The 26,780-nt window shown below is 37.6% G+C and overlaps 1 protein-coding gene across 5 annotated transcripts in view; it reads left to right on the forward strand.

Moving 5' to 3' along the window:
• The window catches only part of LOC131688433 (protein dead ringer), a 364,954-nt gene that overhangs the window by 148,939 nt on the left and 189,235 nt on the right, over positions 1 to 26,780 (forward strand). The window lies entirely within an intron of this gene.

The following is a 26,780-nucleotide window of genomic DNA, read 5'->3' on the forward strand; positions in this document are numbered from 1 at the left end:
ATATTTATGGTAGGTGATTTCCTGAGTGTTGCCAGGTTTGATGAAACGTATTCATTGCAAGTGACGAAATATTCTCTCCAGCGCGATAAAAAACCAATACGGCTTTGCGTCGCTTCGGTTCCTAGGCATCGGTTATGCGTCTAAGCCGCATTGAAATGGTACCCGTTAAACAGAGGTTCCTGAAGGGTATCGGATGGTTACCGGAACCCAGTAAAGTTCAACCGTAAAGGAGCCGGAAATCTAGCTGGTTCTAATTCGTTTTCCGGCACCAGTAACACAAGCGATTCTAACTAGTCACTCCAGCACCCCGTCGAATTCTAACAATTTCACCACCTGGGCGCCAGTTTGACGATATAAAATGAACTTTGTTTACTTTCGACAAGTTTTGATTCGAGCCAACAACATCCAGCCCTCTTAAGAATGTATCCTGCAATATGGTACACTAGATTACGTTCTGAGTTATCGAACACGCTATCGTCAAAAATCTTCAGAATACTCCAACTCTACAAGAACCACCTGAAAAAAAGAAGACATTTTAGACCAAGACTATATTTGGTACCACCTGGTTTACTTTTTCTTTCATCTGTTCATTATACTCTTTTTGATCTGAACTGATTTTAACCATTTTATATCGTCCAACTTATAAGATGATGAAGGAATTTCAGATATGAACTATGATAAAGAAAGCAACTTCAAGTTATCTTTAAATTGAAGAACAGTTGGACGTTATTCAAGCAGTGTTGTTGCAATAAATTTACACTAAAATTTCAAGTGATAATTAATTTCATTTTCTAATAAACAATGATTCAGTAAATTAGCATTAATGTGAAATGCGTGGAACAAAATGATTTGTTAAATAACATTAAAAAAATAAAAATCAACACATGGCCAACCCTAGTTACTGTAAAAGTCTTGTTTTGGTATTATAGTATAACATTGGACTTCACTGCAAATTGTAATTATTGTTCTGTCACAGTGATATGGTGATAACCTGAAAAATCCGCTTAAAATAACCTGAGGCCTGCGTTGACTCAAATCCTTTGAATAAATTTAAATACGTTATTCATTGACTAAATAGCATTCAATAAATCAGATTCAATAATGTTTGAAATGGTTTTCGCTGGGATGTTCCGTTTGCCACGATAAAGTTGCTTAATTTTTCATTCAGTATGAATTTATTTTGTGATTTGATCAAAGTCACTCAAAGTTACAGCAAATATTCCGGTTGCCAGAAAAAAAATAAATAGTCTGTATTCCACGCAGTGTTGCGCATTCCTCTGTACGGGACTCTATATTGTATACAGACTCTATTTAGGACCATCACTATGCAATGGGTGATTTATGGTATAAATCAATCATGTTGTTTTCAAAGGACCCTACTATGGTATATTTATGGTGCATTATGGGGTTGATTAATTGTATCGGACCTTAGTATGGTCTTGTATGATCCCATATGGTGTCTCGGACCATGAGCATTTGTTCGGGTAATATCTGAATGCTTCCATCTCATCATTAGATGAATTGAAACGATGGTTAGATGTTCCAGCTAAGCTTATACGATTCATTGAATATATTTGAATTTTTTTTTTTCTGGTATTTTAAAGTTTGTCCGTACCAAATCTCTGCAACGAAAATGTTCTGAGATATTTAAGTTTGAACTGTTTATGTTGATGATTCTTTTTCAGTGTTGGCAGAAACAATAAATTTCTACAATTATTAAAAAACAAAACTTCTTGAGCGACTTAGTGGACTATTTCGATTAACCCTTTTAGGACATATGCCTTCAATTTAATCTCACTATGATATTAAAGTGGAATTAAACGGAAGACATCTGTCTTAAGAGGATTGGTAAATTTCCTCCATTTTTATATAAAATCCTAGCAAGTTATTCTTTTATTACTATATTTTTCCCTGAAGATGATGCCAAAAATCATCGAAACGTCGGACAAACTTTAAAATTCGTACTATTATATCTCAAAAACAGACAAAGCCGTTGAAATAAATTTTATATTCAATTTTAATTAAATATCTTAAAACTTAAAATGTGGTGAGCAACGCCGGACACAACCAATTGCCTTGAAAATTTTGACAGTCGATTGGAAAACAAAAAGTGTTGTGATCGCAAATTTCGGATTATATTGTTTTTCGTTTCTATACAACCACGAGCTATTTTTCCCTTCCAACTTTTATAACTCGCGTCATGTACTACCGTTAAAATTGATCTTTTTACCCTAGCTGTCAATAAATCGATAATTTTCCTAAAGGGCTAGATTGTAGAGATTAACGTAAACAAACTTATTTCGATCACTATTCCACTCCAGAGTGGACATTCGCGAAAAATACACATTAATTCCCATCGTAACCTTTCGTAGTATCAATTGTTTTATTTTAGTAGACATTATAACAAATTAAGAGGAATGAGCTCAACACACTTCGGTCACCAAATAAATTTGTCCCCTTGAAAAGCTGGTGTATTAAAATTCTCTTTAGTTTCACTTTGATTTTTGTTCAGGTAGAAAGTACTCCTTTGCTAACTCGTTTGAACGTGTTTGAATCTGGTCAATAAATTCGCGGCAAATGTTTACCTGTAAACAAAACTGGCAAAACTTCCAATGGTACATTAGCAGTGGACTATTGTCTGAGCGTGCACCACTTTATGGCATTCAATTAGATGGTGCTACATATTACGATCGTAAATTCACCGAAGGATCTAATTTATTTGATCGATTATCAAAATCGATCAAACATTTTTAGCCGATTTTCTCGAATTATACAAATTTCCAGAATTTTTAATGTTATGGTAACGAAACATTAATCAGCGCTTTCGATTGATTGAAATCCGTTTTTATGTGTGATAATATGAGAATCGATCATATTCATCCCTTATCGAAATTAAGCTTCATTTTACCAACTTGCATTCCTTTTATCTATTACAATTTTTTATGCATTTTATATATTCATAGATATGATTATACTAAAAATCACTGACGTTTTCGTTCGTTCATATTATAGCCCTGGGATTGATGCTCATTCGCCTACTTCTTACAACCACCCATTTCCCATTCCATAACAACTCGAATGCCAGCAGGCGATTGGTTATCGAATCAAAACATTATCGATCGACCGACGCAGACCGAACCTTTTCTATGCCTACGTGTTGGGTAGCTGACATTACTATTATGTGTATACCAGTGTGTGCGATGATAATTCCGCCTGCCCGGCCCGATCCCGTTCATAGGCAACAGAAATCAACCAACATACATTTTCCCAGTTCGCATGTGTGTGCAACATGATTGCCCCCATATACATGCACCCCTATACAATCCGAATGAGAGCGAGAGTAATCGACGACAATCCGATCCGATCACGATGCGGCCGTGACGGGAAATAACGAGAGAGAAGACCTATGCGCGAGCCTCGCTGTACGTATTGGTGTGCTCTCGGTTCGGCCTGCGGCGGAAGGTTGTGTTTGTGCGAATGTTTGTGCTGCGTACGACGAGTACTCGATCGATTAATTTTTTTTGTTCCAATACTCGAGAGCATATCACCGGGCGCGCGAGAGAGTGCGAGAGGCGAAGAGATAAAATTGATCGCAAGCACTGGATAGGTTAATCTGTTTGTAGTGGTGATTAATAAAATCGTAGAGTGGGACGGAGCGGCACTTCGGGCTGGGTGAGTGCGAACGAGACGGCTGCTGATTACATAGCTGGCCGTTGCTGGTGTTGAATGGGTGCCCGTTTTTTGCCTTCGGTGAAATCTCTCTAAATTGTTTTCTATTTAATTTTAGTTTATCTTTGACGTTTGAATCGAAAGACGGCTGATGATACTGCGCCGGCTAGTCGGTGCACGCTTCGATTGTTCGCTTTGATCGATGTGTTGTGGATATTTTTTTTGTGATCAGCCGAATCGGGATCGTGATTAATTCGCAGACGGGATTTCTCCTCGCAAATTAGTGTGAAACGATGTGTAATGAGCGTTAATTTCAGACCTACCGATAAGTGCAAATTAGTGAAAGACCGATTAGTGAAGGGGAAAAATAGTGGTTTTACGATGTTTTGAAATTAAAAGTAGATTTTTCCCGTCATTTGTAAATGTGATGTGTGCAACTGTTCGACTACTGTTACCATTGTATTTGTCAGTGTACTAAACAAACCCGTTATTTTTCTGTGTTTTACAACTGTGTGATCCTGACCCGAGTTTAAAGAAAATCCATCACTCTGGACGACTACCTGCAGCAGGACAAAATGTTACCCGTGGATAATCAGCTCAGCGAGGTATGTTTTCCTCCATTTTTAATATCGCCTGACAATGACAAATTTCCACGATTAAATTTGTCGTTGGCACGAAAGCCCCGAAGGGAATCAAATTACATTGTGGTGTATACTGCCTGAAACAAAAAAAAAATGTTCCTTTTCCTGTACATAACCGATTGTTATACGCCTACTAGTGCGATCGTAGGGTCCTTAGCTGGTGGCTGGGTTAGTGTGAGTGAGTCAGCGAGTGTTACATCCCTAAGTGCACGTAAAGCTGCACACAGTGTTTTTCCGCCGCACCCGCTTTCCGTTATTGCAAATATGTACCTACACCTACTAAGGGAAGAATGCACTCTTAATTTAGGATGACACTACTCTGGCTAACGCCACTGCTCCTCTTCTTCAATGACAAATGGAGTGGCGGAAAATGCCAACCATTTGCAGGGGTGTTATGTAAAGTTGTTGATGAAATTCGGAATGTGACGTATGTTTGACCATGTGCCGAGTGAAAGCATGAAATTCGATGTTGAAGTATTCGTTTGCCGTCGGTAAAATGTTGCAAAATGGGTTTCTTTCCGTTGCGAGGATGATGGTTTTTGAATTGTTTTGGAATCTTTGGTGTCATGAATAATAGTTCACAACATACGTTTTAAAGTAAGAAAAGTACATGCAATTACTGTAAGTGATTTTCAGATTGTGCTAATTTCCCTTTTTTAAATTCTTGAAACATGCAGAACTACAACTTGTGAATTATTATTATAAAGTGCAACTTCGCTTTTAATTACTTAATTCATAAAAGTAATTTTAAACTCATAATATAACATAGAGTAAAATGTTACATAACTAGTTCTAAGTTTGTATATTTTAGTGTTTCTGTTTGGGACCTAATATTCTCTCATTTTCAAATAAACATTGTTTACCGAAGACTTATGGCGTCAATGCTTGATTACAAATATTGCTGAAGTGCCAAATTGCTATATACCCTCATTGAAATTTTGATGGGAGAATGAACCCATCCAAAACAGAAAATATCACAGTTGGCTTTGCTCAGGAGCTCAGTCTTGTCACTAAGTTAGTGTCGGATTCTAATGAGATGATCATACTCTGAAATAATAAGCCTATTTCGTTTACAGTCGACATCAAGAAATGCAAGAATTACGTTGTAAGATAGTTCTGTTATTTTCAATGGCCTAATAAAAATATGTAAATTAATTGTTTTGGGTATATCTCATTTTATTTAACAATTCAACCTTTATTCGTATACAATTATCATGTTCGATAGGAGATATATTACACTAATATCTTGCTCTGGACAAAATCTGCCCAGATGCCGTGCGTCTTCCGGCGGCTCATGCAAAAATGTATCCACTGGGTTCTAGCTCCCATGTCGTAAAAGGCAACAAAAAAAAACTTCTTTTATGTACTCTTTTTAGTTTTTATCACTTTGTATCATTTATTTATTTTATTTATCATTTTATATCATCGTTCATCTTCCGGCGTTCTTTAGGGCTTATCTGTTATTTCTCTTGACTCGTGTCTCTTCTATAATCAGTAATTACTTTATTGTTAGCTCTTTTATTAGATTGAACTATTTAGGGTTACGGTTCTCGACATTTGCACATATTAATGCGTATTACGTATATCAATAAATAAATTGCGCTCGGATATCGAATGCGTCAGAGACGATATTTTAATTATACATTTTCCGAGAGGAAAAATAACACATTTTACCGTTTGATTATTCATCACAGATTAATTTTGGTGATAGTCATTTTCACTAAGACATATTGAATTATGGTACCTGGTTATCTATTACGACAAAAGTTTTGTTGGGGTAAAACGAACATAGCACTTTAAAGCAACTTGGCTGTCCAACCATTATTGATTATAAAAAAAGGCAAAGATAGCTGGCTTTCCGGAGTTTAATGGGCGGATATTGCGAACCGAAATAATATAAACAATTTAAAATTTTTGAAAATCTCGGCAGCTGGCCGCCCAGAGTAATTAATACATGTTAATGCAATTTACATACTTACTAACAAATTTCGGTAGTCCGCGATATGAGTGGAGATGCGGAGGATTGCTCGGTCTTTAGCGGTAACATGTACTATACTAACATTTCTTCATTTCCTAGCAGACGACGTTTACCCGCATTCGGATGTTGTCGGCATCGGTAGCGATGAGCGTACAGGGAGCCATACCGATTGCACAATATCATGCATAAATATCACGTTGTTACTAAGTGTGTTAGCCTCGGAATCTTTCCTATTTTGGAACTTCAGGTGCTTGGATATTTGAATTTGCTGATTAATTTAATTTTTAAGTTTTGTTATGATGGATTTTTGGGTCTCTCGGCTCATCAGAATCTTTGCATCATTGGAATTGATCTTTGGAATCTAAAATTTTGTTTTCATATTTTGGCCTGTGAATCCCTGGATCTTTTTAGCTTTAGATCTTTGATTCTGAATTTGTCTTTGGTTTTATTTTTAAATTCTCGCCATTTTCAATTTTGGGATATTTTATCCTTTCAGATCTTTAGAACTTTCTGATCCTCGGACTTCCGTTTTAAGATCTTTAAAACTTTAAACTTCTGTACCTTGCAACTCTATAGGATCTTTTAGTCTAGTTTTTGCACCTTTGGATTTTTGAATCTATGGGTCTTTGGAGCTTAGAATAGTTGGTTTATCGAACAAATTTTTTAGGTATTCAGTTTTTTTTTGCATTTTTCGGAAGGATTTTGAGATCTGTTCATCTTTGAATCGTTAGATACTTGTTTGATCTTAGCAACCTTGAATATTTGGTATCTTCGATTTATGTTAAAAAGAGTTTCAATTGAAACATGGTGTCTGCCCCCTGGAAAAACCGTGGAAAAGATACTTTGGGATTTTACTTTTGCCTGGACAAAACAGGAATCCTCGTCGAATTCTTCGTGGAGACCACGGTGATATAGGAGTTTATTCAATTTTACGAAAGTGTGTATCAAATTCAGTCGCAGTCTAGTAGAATTCTCACTTCTTCGCGCATTTCTCCTGCGCAATGCTTTTAATTTTACGGTGGTGAGGTAGTTGGTAAATCGAAGTTGGTAAATTCACGCAGTTCATCTGGTTTTGATTCTCAGCTCCGTACACAGGGTCACATTTTTCTAGAGATATTTTTCTAAACTGAAAAAAGAGGCGAATGACCTTAAGCTTAAAAGCATTATAATCAAAATAAAAAAAACTATTGCTTTGCTAAAAATGTGTGCCAATTAACGTTCCAAAAATCTCTAGAACAAAGCCATTGTGAGAAATTAACCTATGCAAAGATAATATAAGAAATCTGATTTTGTATGTGCTACCTTGAATTAAAAGAAAAACATGGAAAGTTTATCGCGTGGGAAGGTCTAGACGTGCCATCCTAGGCTTGGGATGTGTAACCTTCTCTATGGAAATGCGTGGTATTTAGAATATACTTAACATTACGCAGTGTTTCAGTGTTGCAATAAAAATATAGTTTTTGTTTATTGGAATCGTTTTTTAAAAGTATTCCTGAGCATCAGGTGCAAATATATCGAAAACAAAATCTTGCCTCAAAATTCGGTAAAAAGGTTATCGTTGGGCAAGCAATTTGCGAAAGCGGAATAATGTGAAAGCCGAATTTCGAATGAATGATTATGAAAATACGTGACCAAACCAATGAGTCATCCGAATTGTTTGGACGTTCGGAAGGGTGTCGATTCCTAGAAAACGCTGGAGTTTGCAGGGAATTTGCACTGAAATCAGGAAAAAAAATTCAAAGTGAAATAAAAATATTGTTGTACAAAACTGGACTCTGTAGGCCCAACATTTCAGTAGATCCAACATTTCTTGAAGTCGCACACGCTATTTTTTCTTCTAGACACTAATTCTGTTATGTGACAGCGCGCACTGCGTTAGCTTGATTGAGCAGTGGGTCTTTTTATACTTACAACTTGCAAACAATAAATACAAATCATCCCTGCCTTGTTTCTCTGTAAACACCCGGAAAACGTCATTCCGAATCGCATCAAAAACGAGCTGTCACAGAAATTCCGTTGATACTGGAACCGGCCCCATTTATTCCCCATAGAAGACAAATTAAAATATCAAAATATCCATAGGAACAATTTATTACCACCAAACTATGGAATGGAATATTTTCTTAATTGTTTTTATTTCGAAGTAGAATACTTTTAACGTTTCAATACAGGACCATAATTTTTTTTCCGGTGAGCTAGTGTTAGATAGCATACAGGTAAAGTTAAGATGTGTCATTTTTCGATCAAGCTCCTGTCTGTCTGTATGGCTCAGTTGGTAAAGAGACGTGTTCAGTGAAGAAATGGTTGTCCGTTGCCGCTTCGAATTCCGGTATTGCCTATTGCATACTTTAATGACGCCATGGTCATGTAATTTTCATATCGCACGTTATATTCGAAGGCTGCTTTTTGTTATATCTAATTCAATGTAAATTTACAGGTTTCTCTCAATCTGTATTGCAGTTTTTGAAGCACAAGAAACCATTCTTTTTCGATTTAACTATTGAACGTTATTTGGTCCGAACATCGTAGATGGTGGAGCTGTTTAATAGTGATTCCCGCAATCCTAAGATCTATTTTTACCTTCAGGATATGTTTCACATGGTGAACGGACGGACACGGCAATATTTGAAATCAACAACCACCGAGCTTGAAATGAGTTTTTGGGTCCATCAACCTTATCAACAAATCGTCTATCTCTATAACATTGTTTTTATCACTTGTTTTCTGACTTGTATGGAGTTTCCAATGATTCCAGTCGTTAAAATATTCCTTCCAAATTTTAACAATTCATTCAAAGTTATTATTTGACATATGTTTTAAAAAAGTTTACGTGTGGCGAACCACGATGCTCTTTTTTAATTACACATTGGAATTTATCACTTTACCAAAAATAATCTAGTTCAAAATTCTTGTGCGTAAAATTTTCTAGCTGTCATCTCTTGTTTAATAGTGCTTTTATGGGTTTTTAAATTGTATTTAAAATAGCGATGAAGAGGATCCACATTTATAGGTACTTAAATTGAATATAGGGCGGATAAAGTGGCTGTACTCCGTTTGGCATAATGATCATTCGGCATGATGGCCAATTGTCATTATAGTCATTTGGCATAATAGTCATATGACATAAAGGTCATTTGGTATAGCGGTTATTTGGTATAATGATTTAGCATTCCGCATTCGCTGAATGTAAACAATCAAGCAGAGAGCGCGTGCACTAGGAATGCAGGGAGAAGCAGTATTTGCGGTCCAAGATCTACCAACCTGGATATCTTTAATACATTATCAGGGATCCACGAATTGTTCAATCACGATAATGGATAAGGATGTCACTTGTACGGCTTATAACAACTATTCTCTTTATCAGATGTTTGTTTATTTAAAACAATTTTATGAATTCTTTCTCGAAGATTATTTGTTTAATTGTCACAAATAATCTTAGGCTTGATTTTTATGCATGAAATTTATATTCGATTTTTACATTCTAATACACTTGAAGCGGGTTTTAAGAAGCACGTTCAGTCTGCGATCTTATTTTCGGTCGCTGATATACTATCGAAGTAAACAGAACCAACCTTATTTACAATTGGGTATCCAACACATTATCTACAGAAGAGTTTCAAAAGTAAAATCCGGTTTGAGTCAAAATCCATAAATTATGGAAATTTAAAATTAAGAATTTATTAACTTATCGTTAAAGAACAGCTCATAGTTGCAATAAGGAAGAATTTTGGGTAAAGTATGTTAATTATCTTTCAATAACTAGGATCAGTACAAACTTACGTTGATAATTTCGCGTTCTTTTAAACATGAGCTGTTCTTAAAGGGGTTCTCGACTCTCGAGGCCTGCAATAAAGTTATTTTTTAAGGAATAAATTGCAATTGATTACAATGATGCACCGCAAATGGAAGGTCTTACTGCTGCCGAGTAACATTTTTTATAAAAATATTGGCCCGACTTCTATATTTTTTTTTAAATTATTCAGTAAGCATACCGTGACGTTTAACATTATTTTGTTCCATTTTTATGGCATCTAATGGGGGTCGAGGAAAAACATAGTTTACTGACGAATTAAAAAAAAATATTAATACTTCTTACTCATAACATAGCATTAATACTTCTTACTCATAACATAGCATAGCATGATAAAATTCTTACAGAATGCAATTGCCGTTAATGGCTAATCAATATTATTTAGTGGCATTTAGACGAGTTCAAGTAGCTTGTTTGCATGTTACATATGCGCTTCTCTTCTGCTTCATTAATCTGTTTTTGCTGTACTTTTAGTAGTTTGCCTTTCCACTACACATGTATACCCAAAATAATATTGTATAATTTATATGCTTTTATTGAATATCTTTGCATCTTTTTATCTTTATGCGTTACTTTTACTTTTATAACTATATCTACATAATTAGATTCATACTGAAACCCACTATCACAATCAATTGCATATTCTCTCATATACACTAACAATCTCTCCCGTTATAAACGTACAAACGCTCGTGACTTTCACGACAAACGTGGTAGCGAATCAAACACCTATAAATTTACAAACGCGTTTTCAGGCATTAACTCACCGCTTCTGGCACGATCATGTATCGATCACGTCCGGAAGTATTTACCCTTGGTCCTAGTAGCCTAGGCTTATGCCTTCAGTTGGACCAGTATAAAGTGATGCTCAAATTCACTAGACAACAAGTTCCATGGCGACATGACCGGGAACTTTTGCGATATGGGAATACTCTCTTCTAGCGCAATTAACCAAGAACACACGCGAATATGCATATGGCCGCACGGATATAAAATCGAATTTATACACGCAAAGCTACATACACGCGCCAAACACGTTAACATACAAACGCTCGAGCCCATCGCGAGCATCCACGCACACTTGCACCTACGATTTTACAAACAGCATAATGCCCCGATGTGAACGTTATAGCACTTTCAAATTCACAAACGCGGTCTCCAGCGTGAACCTACAAACGTTCGTGTCCGCGCGATCATGGTGACATGACCGGGAACCCTAGTGATATGGAAGAACTTACTACATCTGATTCTGAACCGTACTCTGAAAATTAAATATCAGGTCTACGGTCCGCGTGCGATTATCTAATGCCACACTCGAATATGTAAATGGACAACCGGTTATAAAATCGAATTTATACTCTCTAGCACACGCGACATACAAACGGTCATGCGGTTGAATCAGGAATCAGTAGCGACTGGCTCAAATGGCACGTTCCCCATGTTGATCGGAGATTTGTGCCTTGCTATGATTTGTCTTTTCGTCATTTCCCTGATGGGCAGGTTTGGGGAAGTGGTAAGGTTAGGGATAAGGAAAATAACGACACAGAAAACATAGACAATACGGAAGTATTCTTCACTCCCAAGGGAATAAGGACACTTCTCGATGAGCGGACCCCCGACGAGATACTGCCATTCAAATTCGGCTTAAACCGATTTAGGTTTATAAACTATCGTCGTTACATTTCTAAGCCATAGCTCAGTTTATAATAAGTGCTGTATTTTCTCTGCAAGCGACGTGGTTCTCAGAAGTTCCAAGCAAACAGCCCACGAACCAGGATTATGGAACTCTAGCCTCATCAAAGCATCAGTGCTCTTCAAACATTCCTTGGCATTCCACGGAATGTAAAAGAATACCTTATTCTAGTGAAGACTATATGGTTCGACAATAAAACGGAAGTCTCCTGCCTTTGTACTCATCTCCACCAAATTCTATTTCAGTCAGAGAATCAAACAACATCATACCTAGCCAAACTCATTGAATCTGGGGATGAATGAGTTTGGAGGGATTGAAAGGAGACACCCGTGAAGATCTTTTAAAATATCATTCTTCAGCGCAATCAAAAAGTGACCTTTCTCTAACCTTACTTGCACTCGATAAGTGTGGAGACTCGAAAACTCTATACATTGAGCCGAAGCATTGTTGAAGAGAGCACTTCTGCAGATGTGCTTTTTTCTTTGATTTTGATCATTTTTTCCCATTTTTAAGGTATTAGAAAGAGCACGTTTCTTGCAACTACCAGTATTCACGCCTGATGTTGTGGAAAGTAGCTCAATTTTCGATTCCCCGAGAATCCAAAAAGGATCTACATGAAATCACCAGTCAAAACGAGTGGGAATTCTAGCAAAGTCCACACAAGTAATTACAATTTTTTACCACTTATTCAAAATTGAATTATCACACAGTAGAACCGCAAGAGGTTACTAGGCGTTCAAATGATCAAAGATGATGTACTTATGATCAGATAACGACGGCTCGAGCTCGTAGGGTACGAGCCAGTTTGCAAACTCATGCGTAATACAGTCAGAGCAGAGAGTGACATCTAACACCTCTTCTCTGTCAGATCGTGCAAATGTTGGGTGATTTGCTGCATCCAGTATATGCTAATTTGTGTTGCTTAAACAGTCCATCAATTCGGTGCCTCTCAAATTGATATCCGAGTTGCCTCGAATTATGTGGTGGGTATTTGTAGCACATCCGATTATGAGTGGAAACCCATTTCAGCTACACTATGATACAACCCTTTAGAAATGATCAGAAGGTGATGATTCATTATGCGGCGAATATGCCGGACGATATACTTTTTTCCTGTTTGTGTTATCAACAGTCACATTGACTGTGACAGCACAAATATCACGAGTTTGAGGTCGATAGCACAAGTTCACATGCACGAGGCATTCAGCGTGGATTTGTCTGCCCATTTTGTTGTAAGCTACGAAGACGGGATTAAGTAGTTTTCCAATATAGAAGTTTCCTTCATGGAAATACGGTTCTTGAACCTATGAAAGCTTCTGCTTACTGCAAAAGGCGGGATAGATTGATAGTTTTTTTTGTACGTCTATGCTGAAGATTAACTTGGGCTACTAAAACCATGGTCGATCAGAGCATTGCACATTTCATCACCGTCGCTTTTTGTACAGCTACTAGAAGATACCAAATACGTTGGTTTGTAATCGTCTACAGCGAACCTCGAAGTGGGCATTATTAACATGACCATCATTTGAATCTCACGATTTACGAAGAAACAAACGTCCACTGTGTAAGAGATTCGCTTAACACAGCAAGGACAATACCTACGAAACTCCGTGCGTGGCATGAAGAAACACTTCGACTCGAGGACTTCTGTTTTCAGTCGCCTCTTATGACATAGGATTTGGAACCCAGTGAATAAATGTTTGGCTGAGATACTTCAACCCGCCGGATACCACACGGCCTCTAGGCTGGATTAATTAGAAGAAAGATAATAGACTATTATCGAACTCCAAGTGGACCACAGCCACATCTGTTGTTAGTCGCCTCTTACTACATGGGAACAGAAACCGGTGGGCCAATTCTTGCCTGAAATACTTCGAGAGATTTCAGCCCGCCGGATACCACGCGGCACGCGTGCGATTATCCAATAACACTCGCGAATATGCGAATGGACAACCGGTTATAAAATCGAATTTATACTCTCTAGCACACGTGACATACAAACGGTCACGCGATTGAACACGTTAACGTACAATCGCTCGAGCCCTTCGCGATGATACACGCGATCGTGAAGTCCCTGCAGCTGGCATATATTTGAACCGCACAATAAATATCAGATTCAGAATCACTGCGATTGGGCTTATGCAATGCTTCAGTGGCTGACATTTTCCGTCCGGTCTGCAATTGTAGTGAGTGATTCTGACGAGAACCTACTCTACTGCTCCAGTAGGAAAACAACCGAAAAAAAATCCAAAAGGTCTTGTGCCCTAGCATTCGTACAATTCTGTCCGTTGCCGAGTTCACAAAATAGATAAACACTCACACATCGAAAGTTTTCAAATCGTTTGGAACGAGTGCACGCTGTATCTATGTCAAGGCTGACTTTCAGCAATTACCGCTGCCAGAGATAAATTTAAAATCGCAGATAAATTCAAATGAAAAACTTATTTATTTATGCCTATCAAATAAACGAAATGAATAAAAAAAATAAAAACTTATTTCGAGCTTCACCAAAAAAATATTTAAGTTGGCAAGCGATCCGCAGTTGCGGCAGAGGAAGTCAGGTGCTGGTCATTTTTGAAAATGTTAATCAGAAATGTTATCTCATTTGACATCGGTTATTATGCAGTAACGATCCTGGAAGGATGACGAACCAACATTAATTTTGCATCAAAAGATGGCAGCTTTCTAAATAGCTAAGAATTCCGGCTAATCGCACTATGAAGTAACAATTGTGAGAAATAACCAGAGTTTTCCAAAAATTAAATTGAAATTGAAAAAGTGAAATACTATTGATAAAGAAGTAATTGCCTTGCAAAGAATTAGAATATTACAAGTAAAGTACAGTATTTACAGCATTACAATGTTCTCATCTAGGATCAGGTGTAAAACTGCATAGTTGGCGTTGGCTGGCGATAACCAAAGATTACGTTAGGAATAATAAGGATAGAACTCCAGTGATTTGTTAAGCGTCCTTCCACGTAGTCTTAAACCACAAAACAACACTTTTATGGTCGACGATATTCTAGAAAATAAATTTACTGTGTTAGTTATTGACTTTGCGTTTCGAATTCGTCTCGTCAGAATCCGACACTGACTTAGTGACAAGACTAAGCTAGCCCCAGATTTAATTTACCGTGGTTTTATCTATCATTGAACTCCTGACTTACACTAACGATCAAATCGAGAAATTCCCTCACAAAATACACTGCCGTTATAAGCATATTTGTCCCATGCTCTATGGGATTCCCTATATAAATGGGACAATTATGCGTAAAAGGGCAGTACACCAAGCGTATAATAAAATTATTCCGCTCGGTATTCAACACGTCACATCCAGGGCTGCCACTTTGGTCCCGCCTGAGAGCTCCCACCTATCCACCCGTCCAGTCCGGTACAATGTTAGACTTCCAAGTAAAACAGCGAATTAAAACATCAACCAACTTGGTCGGCCGACCTTCAACTCCGCATCGGCTTTCGACGACGACGACGAGAACGACGTTCCGACAAAACGATCGAATCGGTTTTACTGGCTCCTTGGTGAAACGCACCCCCATCTCTCTCGCTGTCCCTCGCCCTAACCCAGGATAAACGTCGCAAATTATGACCTGTTTATAATCGCATTTATTACAGAATCATGACAAAAAGCATCACTTCTTTTTGTGATCCTTTGTCGCTGTCGTCGTCGTCGCAATCCTCGCCGGCATCATCCAGTATCACCGCCACAATCCAACCCACCGAACCAATGGGGGGAGAGACTATAAAATCTTGTACATACATTCGGAAAAGGTTTCGCCTCATCAATGCTCATACAGTTCTCCCTTGTCAGCAGCGGCAGCCGTAGCCGCGCAATGGGCGACAACGGCGACGCGGCAGCCGCGCATCAGCACTATACTGCTGGCGGAGGCTATTTATAAGCTCAGCGGTTGGCGCGAATATTGATTAAAATTTAGCTACAAAGTTGCCAAATGAAAAGCGACTGACTGCCGGGGCCGCGTCATCATCGGTTCGGTCCGTCGGTCGGTCGCCCCGCGCGATGCTGCCTTTTTATTACAAACGACACTTTAATGATTAATAATTTATAATTTTGCCACTTTGCTTGCCGGGGCACGAAGCTGCCTGATTTTATAGAGAAGACTTGGCCGGGGATTGCATATCAAAAGCCACTTAAAGTTCCGGCAAAAAGATTCCCGCGGCAGCTCAAACTCAAGACCACCTGCATGATAACCGCCGCTTCGGATACCCCGGCGATTGGAAACCGTATTCCGTGTATGCACCGGATTCCGCGAAGTCGTAAATTAGTCAATTGATAGTTTTTTAGGATGTTGTTGTTGTTGTTGTTGTGTTCAGAGGGACAGACCGGGTTCTATGTGAGAGGGAAATTTATAGCTCGTTAAAATTATAATTATCGATCGATTTTAACATTCGGCTTGGCCCTGGTGCATTCAAGGACGCTTTGGGTGCAATCTGAGTCCCTCTGTTGATGGTCGTTCAGATGTTATTTCACAAAATGGAGAAATTAACACAGGAAACACCATTACATAAGGCTCTGGTTATGCAGCTCGGCATGGCGAGACGATTTTTATAGGCCAATGTATTCACTCCGACCGGGCTTATTTGTTTCGTTTACATGCATGCTGCTGCTGCATTTTCGCTTCGATTTCCGAAGGGTCTTCTCTCACTCTTCTCGTCCGGCAAATGATTCCAAGGATTCGTCGAATGTGCATCAGCAGCGGCAAAAAAACAAGCAGTACCAACCAGATTTCACAGGAATCGAAGAAGGGGCATTCATTTTTCCTTAATTTATTCATATTTTTGTCTGATCCCTTTTTTTCGGTGCTCGGTGTTGTGTCCTGTGTCTGTGTGTTGCAGCGAAAAACGTGCACTTCTCGCTCGGGTAGTGAACGGACGAAAAGGACTCGGGGGGAGGATCCGGGGTTGATCGAAACAACAGAAGGGCTATAAAACATGCAGCAAATGATCCGTCTCTTCGGCGGCAACGACGGCGAACGGATGATCCGTTTTTTTTCTGTTTCTGTTTCTCTGTGTAGGTACCCTATCTATCTACTTGAGAGGGAATCGCAATGGCAGCCGTCGCCGATTTCGCTGTGTGGCGTTTTGTTGGTAGCCGCAAAACAAGAGGGTTTGATTCTGGAAGATGGAAATTGCTTTACCGTTGCGACATTTTTATGTTGTTTTTGTGTTTGGATTTGAAGCGTTGCCATTCTGGATTGAAATTTTGTCTTACGTTAGAGGCGAAAATGTTGTTTGTTTGTTAGTTTAGTTGCTCAAGCTTCGAAAATGGGTTTTAATATTTTACAGTTTAATATATCGATACAGTTCGAGCCAAATAATTAATAAATGCGTTCGAATTTTGGAAATAAATTGAGCGATAGAGTAGCAAGAAAAAACTGATTTATTTCTGACTTCTACTGACCATCCCCTTTAAAATGACACCTATATTGATCATGGCTTTTATCGTTTTGTGGTAACCGGCGGAAGTCGCTTTCTTGGTTTTCTCAATGGCGTCAATCGCCAATTTCCGTCTTCTGCTGACCACCCACTTTACAGTGATACGATTACTGATGATGGTTTTCACTGTTTTGTTTTAACCGGAAGCCGCCTTCATGGTTTTAAAAATGGCGTAAAATGGAACCGGCACCGGAATGGCCATACTGAGCTGGAGGGAGCTGTAGGGGCGTATGAAAAGGTCGTATTTTATTTAACTCTATGAATCCAATAAGCTAGAATGATAGAAAAATATATACATTTTCTTAGGTTCTTCCGGTACAGTATTCCGGTGGCCAAGATTGCTCCAATTAATGTCCATTGAGAAGGATCAATGGAAAATAGTCATATTAGACCAATTCAAAAAAAATCTTACATTTGTGAGATGTTTCTTCAAAACTCGTCCGTAGCCCCACTTGGATACCGTCACCCCATGGAGAATCTGTTAAAGCAGGCGAAGCTTTGTTCTCGATTGTTATGTCTGTTAGTCTGTTACTGCTGGACCCGGTCTGTGGATATGAAAGCTAGTGGAGACACAGAAACTGGACTAAATCCCAGATTTTTTAGAGCTGCTTATATACAGAATGAACAAAAATTGAGGAAATGAGTGCAAAATTAAATTAAATTTTCAGAAAAATGATAACCTAGTACTGCAAAGGCTAACCTAAGTGGAGGGGCCCCCACAATTGAACAGGTGTAAACAGATGTAAAGTTACATTTGATGAAACGGATAAAGCTTTGTATCACAAAGTTGACTAATTTCAGTATATCGTATACACCTGGCTAAGCTTCTATGATGAGGCATATTGCAATTGTAATTGAAAAACAAGAACACTGACATATTTTGCGCACATTTCTCTCATCCGCAGTTAGCAGCATACGGACAGAATTAACACTTGGTAATCTAGGCTTTATAGTTACAAAACGTTGTTTGAGATAGAAGTGTGCTTTGGCCAATGAGGAATGATGAAGTAGGGGTGGGTTGAACGTGTATTCACCATTCGAACTTTGTTGTCCAGGCCAGCATTAAATTCTTCGTACTTCGAGGAGTGTTTAGGTTTATTTTTGTAATCGAAGCGCTCTCCTAATTATGATTTCTAAAAATATAACATTGCTACTTAATAAGTCTGTGATCTCTGTGACTCTGTTGTTGATTTTGATTCATTTGAACATCATGTCAATTTATGGAGGTCAAATTTTGAAGCTATAGAATTGAAAAAATGTATGTTGTAAAGGGTTTACGGATTCAAATTACATCATAAGGAAAGGTTCATCAAATGTCACCACAATCAACCGATTGTTTTCTAAGCTTTCTGGTAGGTAAAAAAACATACTATTATATTTTTTCATGTTCGTTTTATTGAATTTCATAGCCTTATTCAAATTCACGTACCTATCTTTCAACACTGTTCTTATCTTGTAACATGGTTGGTCCAACTTATTTTCATGTGGAAAGCCATTTCTTCTTTATTTCAACTTTCGATGTTACCGCCAGCTTCATGCTTGTTCAGTATTTTTCAATTGGTCACAATTCTGTTGCTTTCGGGGAAATAAGATCCTTGAACATGAAATTGAACTCCTTAGCTCTGTACCACTCCAGAATATCTTGCGAGTAATGGAACGTGGCTTAACCCGGCCAGAAAAGCTTAGAGCCACCGTGAGACCTCAGAAGTGGAAGTTTAGAGGAATTTTTTCGAGCACGCTTGCCGTGACCCTTCCGGTTGTCACGAATGGAGCGCTCCGCTTTCCACATGAGCAAATTGCCTGCCAAATCGTGTATTTTTGAGCAACCTTGAACATCTTCTGCTTTATAACTTCATCTGTGACGATACATTGTAGTTTCATCAACTTCAGCTGTAGAGCTTCCGCACGTGATTTTTCCACTATATTAAGCCTGCGATTCGGTGCCGTTTCCGGGTGTAGACGCAAAGGTTACAAAATAGCTAGTGAAACTTACACAATGTAAACTACCCACATTGATCTAATTTCACCCAAAAATCCCAATAGCAAATACCCAATGGGAAAAGTTCTATCAATTTGAAAGTGATGCAATTTGAAAGTGATGCAATTTGATTCCTCACACCCTTTGTTAGGTATAAATACGGTATTATCCACGACAGTGTTGTATTTTGCTACAGATTAATCTAACATGTGTTAGGAAAGCTTTTAGACTTTTCCAGTGTACACCATTTGAAAGTTTGTACACGAGTCATGATAATAGATCATGTGAACTATCCCCACAATAGACACAGTTTTTAGCATTCCTAATGCAAGAGTCACCTTCATGATTCTCTATGCAACTGTCACACCTAATACTATACTCTAAAGACCTATTTGCTGCAATGCATGACGCATGGTACAAATAGTCGAACAGAGAGACGATTGTTGTTGAAAAAGACGTACTTAAACGCAAAGCCATCCCGTCAAATGTCACGCGTCATGAGTTTGAAGGGACACGCAAGTTTGTCTAATCCAGTTCGAATGCCGTTCCGAATCTTCGCTCATTAGAGCAAGGTGCCTTTGAAATAGCTAACCCCTTGCTTTAGTAGATGCAAACATGACAAGCTTGAATCGAAGACTGCACCGTCGATCTCAACTTTGTGAGCGGGCACGTAGACGCGGTAGTTTCTCACATCATATGATTGCTTTAGACAGAATATCACACTTATCTGGGCTAAAATTTCGAGATATCAGCTGAATATTTCCGCGTCAATTCTGTCGAAATCTTCAGGATACTTGAGTAGGATATGATCCGACCGAGTTCAATGTGTTTGATTTTAAACGGGAAGTCGGTGGCGACGAATCTTGTTCGTGATCCATTTTAGCATCAGCTGAGTCTTTTCAGAAGAGTTTATTCACGGAATGAGAGAATTAGAAAAAGTTTTTTAGTGATATAATAAGTTGAAAGTATAGTCAGAAGATCTTAAAGCAATAATGTGGTCATTTATCTTCACTCTTTGTATGACTGGATGCAACCGATTTTATTAGCAACTGGCACGAATCAGCTGTAGATCATAAAAGCGTCAAAAGATGGGTGAGTACTTTCTGGTACCGTAAGCGCAAAAATATGCACCATAATCAACAATCCAGCAACCAAGTCATAGCTCCCAAAATTGTCAGTCAGTGTCAGTGCCCGAAAAAATTTGCACACTAAATTTGAGCTGAATCGGAAAAAATGTCACGAAACGTCAAGATCTGGTGCATTTCGAAAAAAATGCCTTTCTGGGACATGAAATACTTTTGAGTTGAGATGGGACTTGAGTTTCGAAATGCAGTTTTTACTTCTTTCGATGTGCCATAGGTTTTCTAGTATTTTTACAAGTTTTTGAAATTTCCGCTTAATGGTATTTCATTATAATCTATTTAAAAATACATTTACAGTGCACTTACAGAATCATTGTTTTCGATTTTAATGCAGGGTGGAACGAACATCTGTAATTTAGTTTTTGAACGATTATGATGTCAATTTCGGTCTAAATCTTTTTGATTTGACGTGTTTATGGCACGTTTGGAGTGTTACTCTTATTTGGCACAAATAGCATTTTTTGCTAATTCAGCTAATCCGTCATATTTTTGCATAGTTGCTTGAAAGATACGGCCAAAACATGAATTTTGCAAGCATTTACTAGCATCGACCATTGTCCGATCAGAATGCAATAAAAGATAATGTAATACAATAAAATAACACTACGCAGTGTTAATAGTGAACTGTGTTATAAATCTGGTCTCGTTAGTAGCTAAATTAATAGAAACGTGACAATGTGAGATATAGTTTTGAAAACTTTTTTGTGTGTTTCTGATCGGGTTCAGCTTTGTTCGGATTTCGATGCAGCCATCGTTTCCACTTAACTAATGGCGCGAAAATGTAAAGTGTGTTTACGTTGAAGTGTATGGCAGCAAATTGGTATTTTTCCTTGATGTTTTGGGGCCCGCACTATTTTTCTTCAAATACAGAGAACAATTGAGTTTGAAACACCAAGTTTACATGCTAATTTGCGTGTTGATTGTGCAATCTTTTTTTTTAATTTCGATTATAGAAATTTTAACCTTAAGGTCATTCGCCTTTTCGGGTTAGAAAAATCTCTTATGAAAAATTTCTAACCCCATGTGCGGGGTCGGGACTCGAACCCAGGTGCGCTGCGTACAAGGCAATCGATTTATCAACTACGCTACGCCCACCCCCATTGTGAAACCTTGTTTTTGGCACTTGACAGTACATTTTTGTTCTGACACTTAATTTGGGGTGAGCGACGCATTTCTTTTTACCTTCCGGCTTTTTGCCATCATGACAAACCTACGAAACATTGAAAACAGTAGCACGCGAGATTGGCTTGTCTTTGAGCACTTGAAGAATTGCTTTTGTACTAAGTCGTGCAAACAGGTTGGAGACAAACTTAGGTAAGTCTAGCTGGTACGTTTTTTGGTAAAGAACTGCACAGTTTGAGGTTAAATGTGCAGTAAGAGTACTGGTAAATTTAACAAGTGCATTGGTTGACTACGCTTTTAAGTTACGATGGTGACATTTTTATTCTGCATATGTTCCCTCCATTTCTAGGATATTTTGTTAATTTTCCTATGTTTTAAAACATCCACATTAAGGTGTTACACCACAGCAAAATTTTAAAAAAATCGAAATTCTTTTTATTGTCCTAAAATGTGCTTTAGTGTCTCAAAAATGAGATTCAAAATATGAAAGCCTGTAGTAATATATAAATGTTCAAATTTTCAATTCTGCCGAAACGTCTCTCACGTAAGCCTTAAGAATACCAAAACTAGGTTTTTGTAGAAACCACTTTTTTACCTGTCCGTAAATGTAACTCGAAGAAATAATTTTTCATCGTTCTAAAATTTCCATAGTATAAGGCTCATTCCACGTCAGATTTAGAACCAAAATTTTGATTTCTTCCCAATTTTTTTCTTGCATGCTTTAGCTAAAAATAATTGACACGTAGGTTTTGTTTTGGCTGAATATGATTTTTTTTTTCAAATTATTAGTTTTTGAACTTTTGAAGTTTAATAAATTGAACATTTTTCAATCACTAATAACTCTGAAACGATTCGAAATATGGAAAAAATATTAAATGAAAAAAGTTGCGTTTTTCATTCAGCTTACCGAAAAAAATTCACAATTTTTTTGTTATACAACTTATGAAATTTCCAATTATTTGAAATAAATTGAATTTTTTTAAGTTGAACCAATTTTTTTTTACTTTTTATTTTCTTTAAATATTAAGGATTATGTTAAAAAGCATGTGTAAAAATTTGGGAGTGGATATCGAAATACTTTGCGAGATATTACAACAATAAACTTAAAACAAGGAATTTTTACACTAAACGCCCAGTGATAGGCCTGTTATAAGTGAAATAGCTCGTTAAATACTTCGAGTTCTAATCTGAAATTTTCACACAATCTTCTCGATATAATTATAAATTATTGGAAAAAGCAAAAAAAAAAAATCGGCGCGGCCCTAAAACAAATTTTTTGCTTCTAACATTTGCAGAATACTTAAATTACATAACAAAAAAAATTCTGCTGAGATCATGCGAAATCGCAACTTTTATGGTTTAATGTTGTTTTTCACTAATCAAATAGTTTATAAGTTATCAGGGATAAAAATGCTCAATTTTATTAAATTTATGAAATTTAATAAAATATTTTATATAGTTCCAAAACTCAAAACTTGAAAAACATTAAATTCAGCCAAAGCTTGAAATTCGTGTCAATAATTTTTAGCTTAAAAATACAAAAAAAGTTGGAGGGAACTAAAATTTTAGTTGTAAATCTGACGTGGAATGAATCGCCTTCTACAAATTTAAGAATTTTTTGGTGGTATCCAAGTGTTAGAAACCAATAATTTTTTTTAAAGTCGCCCTGAAAACAATTTTTTTTGATAACATAAGTATATTAAGAAGATTATGTAAAAATTTCAGAATGGAACTCGAAGTATTTTACGAGATATTTCAATTATAACAGGCTATCACTGGGCGTTTAGTGTAAAATTGCCTTGTTTTAAGTTTATAATTGTAATATCTCGCAAAGTATTTTGATATGCACTCCCAAATTTTTACACAAACTTTTTAACATTATATTCAAAGAAAATAATAAGCAAAAAAATTGGTCCAACTTAAAAAAAAATCAATTTGCTTCAAATAATTGCAAATTTCATAAGTGAAGGTAGACGTGCCCCTATTCATCTCATTAGTCACGATGTCAAACTATTTCGCTGATAACTCGGCTTACACTGATTGGATTGCACTTAAATAGGTATCAACATCTTTGCTTCGTTCTTAAGAAGCAGATCAATAAAAATTCTGGCATGGAAAATGTAAAATACTCGCGCTAGAGCGAAGCGAAAAGTCGAGTACAACGCATCCTTATTCATCCCACCACTTGAAAAATGTTCAATTTTATATACTTCAAAAATTAATAAACTAATAATTTGAAAAAATATCATATTCAGCTAAAACAAAAAATACGTGTCAATTATTTTTAGCTAAAGCATGCAAGAAATTATTTTGGAAAGAATCAAAATTTTGGTTGGTTGTAAATCTGACATATTCAAAATTGCTTCCTCCGGCGTAGCATTTTATTATATTTTTTATATAATTTTTTTAAAAGGACATGTTCAAAAATTTGAAACGCACGTTGCGTTCTACGGAATCGAAAAAATTTTGGTTTTGAGCTCCAGGTCAAAAATTATGGGATAGGTAATCTAACTCATCTTGCTTGTAAGATAAATGATCGGGAATGAAGATTATCTCTTTGAGTACCATAAACCAATAGCATGTGAATCGACATTGGCGGCCACGAACATCTTCGGCAATACTTAGGATAGGGTAGATAAAGTTGATGTGATACGTACTTAAAGGAAGGCCACCGACTCAGCGACGCTTCAATAAGTATCGCCGAGTTGGATTGAAGGACAAGCTTTGGTATAGGATGCGACCAAAAAATGAATATGTTTTTATGTGGAATGTTGGTTCGTTTTCGAGTACAAGAATATTCAGAGCAGAAAAATATTTAGTTATGTTTTTCTTTTGTTTAAACTCTGGGTAGCCGGCAACCGAGAGTGATTTACTTTTTTTCTTAAACTACAGCAATTGCAACTCCAAACTGTGGGAGTATTGATAAAATCTTAAGTTCATTTGATATCTATATTCGACTGATAATTGAGCAGTAAAACCACAAACATCCTATCAACACTCAAATAAAGCAAAACGTAGTTTTTTCCGTATATCGAGACATAGCATCCGTGACAACTATATTTGCATGCTGCACTGAACTCCAACGTCTCAAGCTAAACTTTGCCGAATCGCCGATCACGATTTACTCAAACGTCCTATGTTGGCGAATAGTAACTCTCCTCATTAAAGTCCGCCGTTTCGAACCCAAGTATTACTAGTTTTGTGGTCATTGATAATATATTGCATGTACAGATCAAAAACATGAAAGTATTTAATGCAATGAAGAAAATTATTCTAATGAACAACATTTAACATGCCATAAATTGGTAACTGGTTTTCTGTACTACTCGCGAATTGTCAATTCTTCATACATGATTCAACAGCCATCATTCCACTCTGACAAGACCATTCGTATTCCCCACGCACATTTAATGTCCGATAAATTAGATCGTTGGGTTGGTCAAATAAACACCAAACAAACCAAGAAATTAGTTTACTCAGACCAAAGAAATGTCAGCTTGATTGGCATCAACCGGTGGAATCCAGTCATTTTACAATGTTGTCAAAGCAACACAGAGTTTTACATTCCATACATCATGGGGAGTGCAAAAAGATATTTATAAATTATGACATGACGGACAATTCTACTATTAATTACGAGAGCAGATCATCTTTACTTTGAACCTTTCTTTTGTTGAACCACTTACTAAACCTTATTATAATCATACAGAACAACGCTCCAAGTCAAATAAATCAACCCTGTAGCAGCGAATCATCCAATCATCATTTTCCATTTATTTATGACAGCCACAATTTGTCAAACTAGTCACATTTATTAACGCAATTCCGGAACAAATCCGGATGATTCCAAGCTTCAATCAATCTGATATCATCAATCACCCAAAAAAGTGAACCAACAGAAGCACGTGATAAATCAAGCATCCCATTCCCGACCCATTGTGAATTGGCTCTTTTTACTATCTGCTCAGCCAGGTCACATTTCAATACCAACCGATCCCATTCAATTCTTCATTCACACGAACACAGGGGAAGAAAGGTAGCTGGCTCTGATTGGCAGAAGGAAGTGTTCACCTTTCAGCTACAAATTCGAGTCCCATTATGAAATTGTCGTTAATCAAAGCCTCTCGCTCCATTCTCCCAATCTTAGGCAAGACCGAAAAGGTCATCGCTTTCTACCGATCAGGTATCGAACAAAATAAAAAAAATGAAATTGTAATCCCGCTGTTGTAGGTCGTAGCCTCTATCTGGCTCGAGCCATCGCATCTCCTCAAAGTCGTTGTCAGCCAGCGATCGGGTGCCACAAACTAGACAACAAAAAACCAGGTATCACCCGTTACACCTCGGGATCGTGTTCAACACAAACGGAACCCACCTCTTCCTCCCGTGCTTTCCGAACATGACTACATATTGTGGTGGAAATAAATGTGCATTTATAGTCAACAAAGAGCCGCTGAATGAATCCAAATAAAGCGATCTTCTTTGGACGACGACGAAGAATGAGACAACGCAACGAAGAAAAGGTTCGAAGCTATTCAACCATAAGTACATCCCTCACTCGGCGGATCAGGCATTATCTCACCCCCTTTTGCCGTCTTGTTCTTCGTATTCGCTAGATAGGAGGACTCTATCATATAGAAGAATTTCGTTAAATTAGGATCTTTGAAGAAGCGCATTGCGAAAGATTCTCTTCGCCTGTATTTGTAAACGTTCGTCTGTATACGATTAAGTTTGAGTGTATGAGTACTCGACTATCGAAGGATAATGTGATGCTATTTTAAGGATTCATACAAACGCCACGGGGGAGAGTTGTGCAGCTCAGGGACCGATCGACCGTCAGACCGACCGAACTGAAAACTCGGCCAAGAGGATTAAGAGATTTGTCACATTTGAGTTAACCAATACCAATGTGCTGATAGAAGATAAGACGTAGCGTGGCATGCAATGTGGTAAGGGGCGCACAATCTCGGAATCTGTTAGTCATTAGGATTGCTGCTGCTGCTGCTACTCTTGGGATAAGGACGAAATTAATTTCCAGACAGATGCTGGCACTCTCGAGAAAGACAGGCAGCAAGGCACAATCGGCAGAAGTTTTCGAATGATGAAATCCTTGTTGCAGGAAGTGGAGGATTTTATTGGTAATAAATTATATGTATGTAGCTTGCGAGACATGGTACAAGGATGGGTTCTCGGTATGTCTCGAGTTATTGGCGCTGACGTTTTGTCTTTTGGTGTCTTCATCATGTTGCATATTTTTTAATGTACATGATCGTTAAATTC

Source organism: Topomyia yanbarensis, chromosome 3 (genome assembly GCF_030247195.1).
Source record: "Topomyia yanbarensis strain Yona2022 chromosome 3, ASM3024719v1, whole genome shotgun sequence".
NCBI lineage: Eukaryota > Metazoa > Arthropoda > Insecta > Diptera > Culicidae > Topomyia > Topomyia yanbarensis.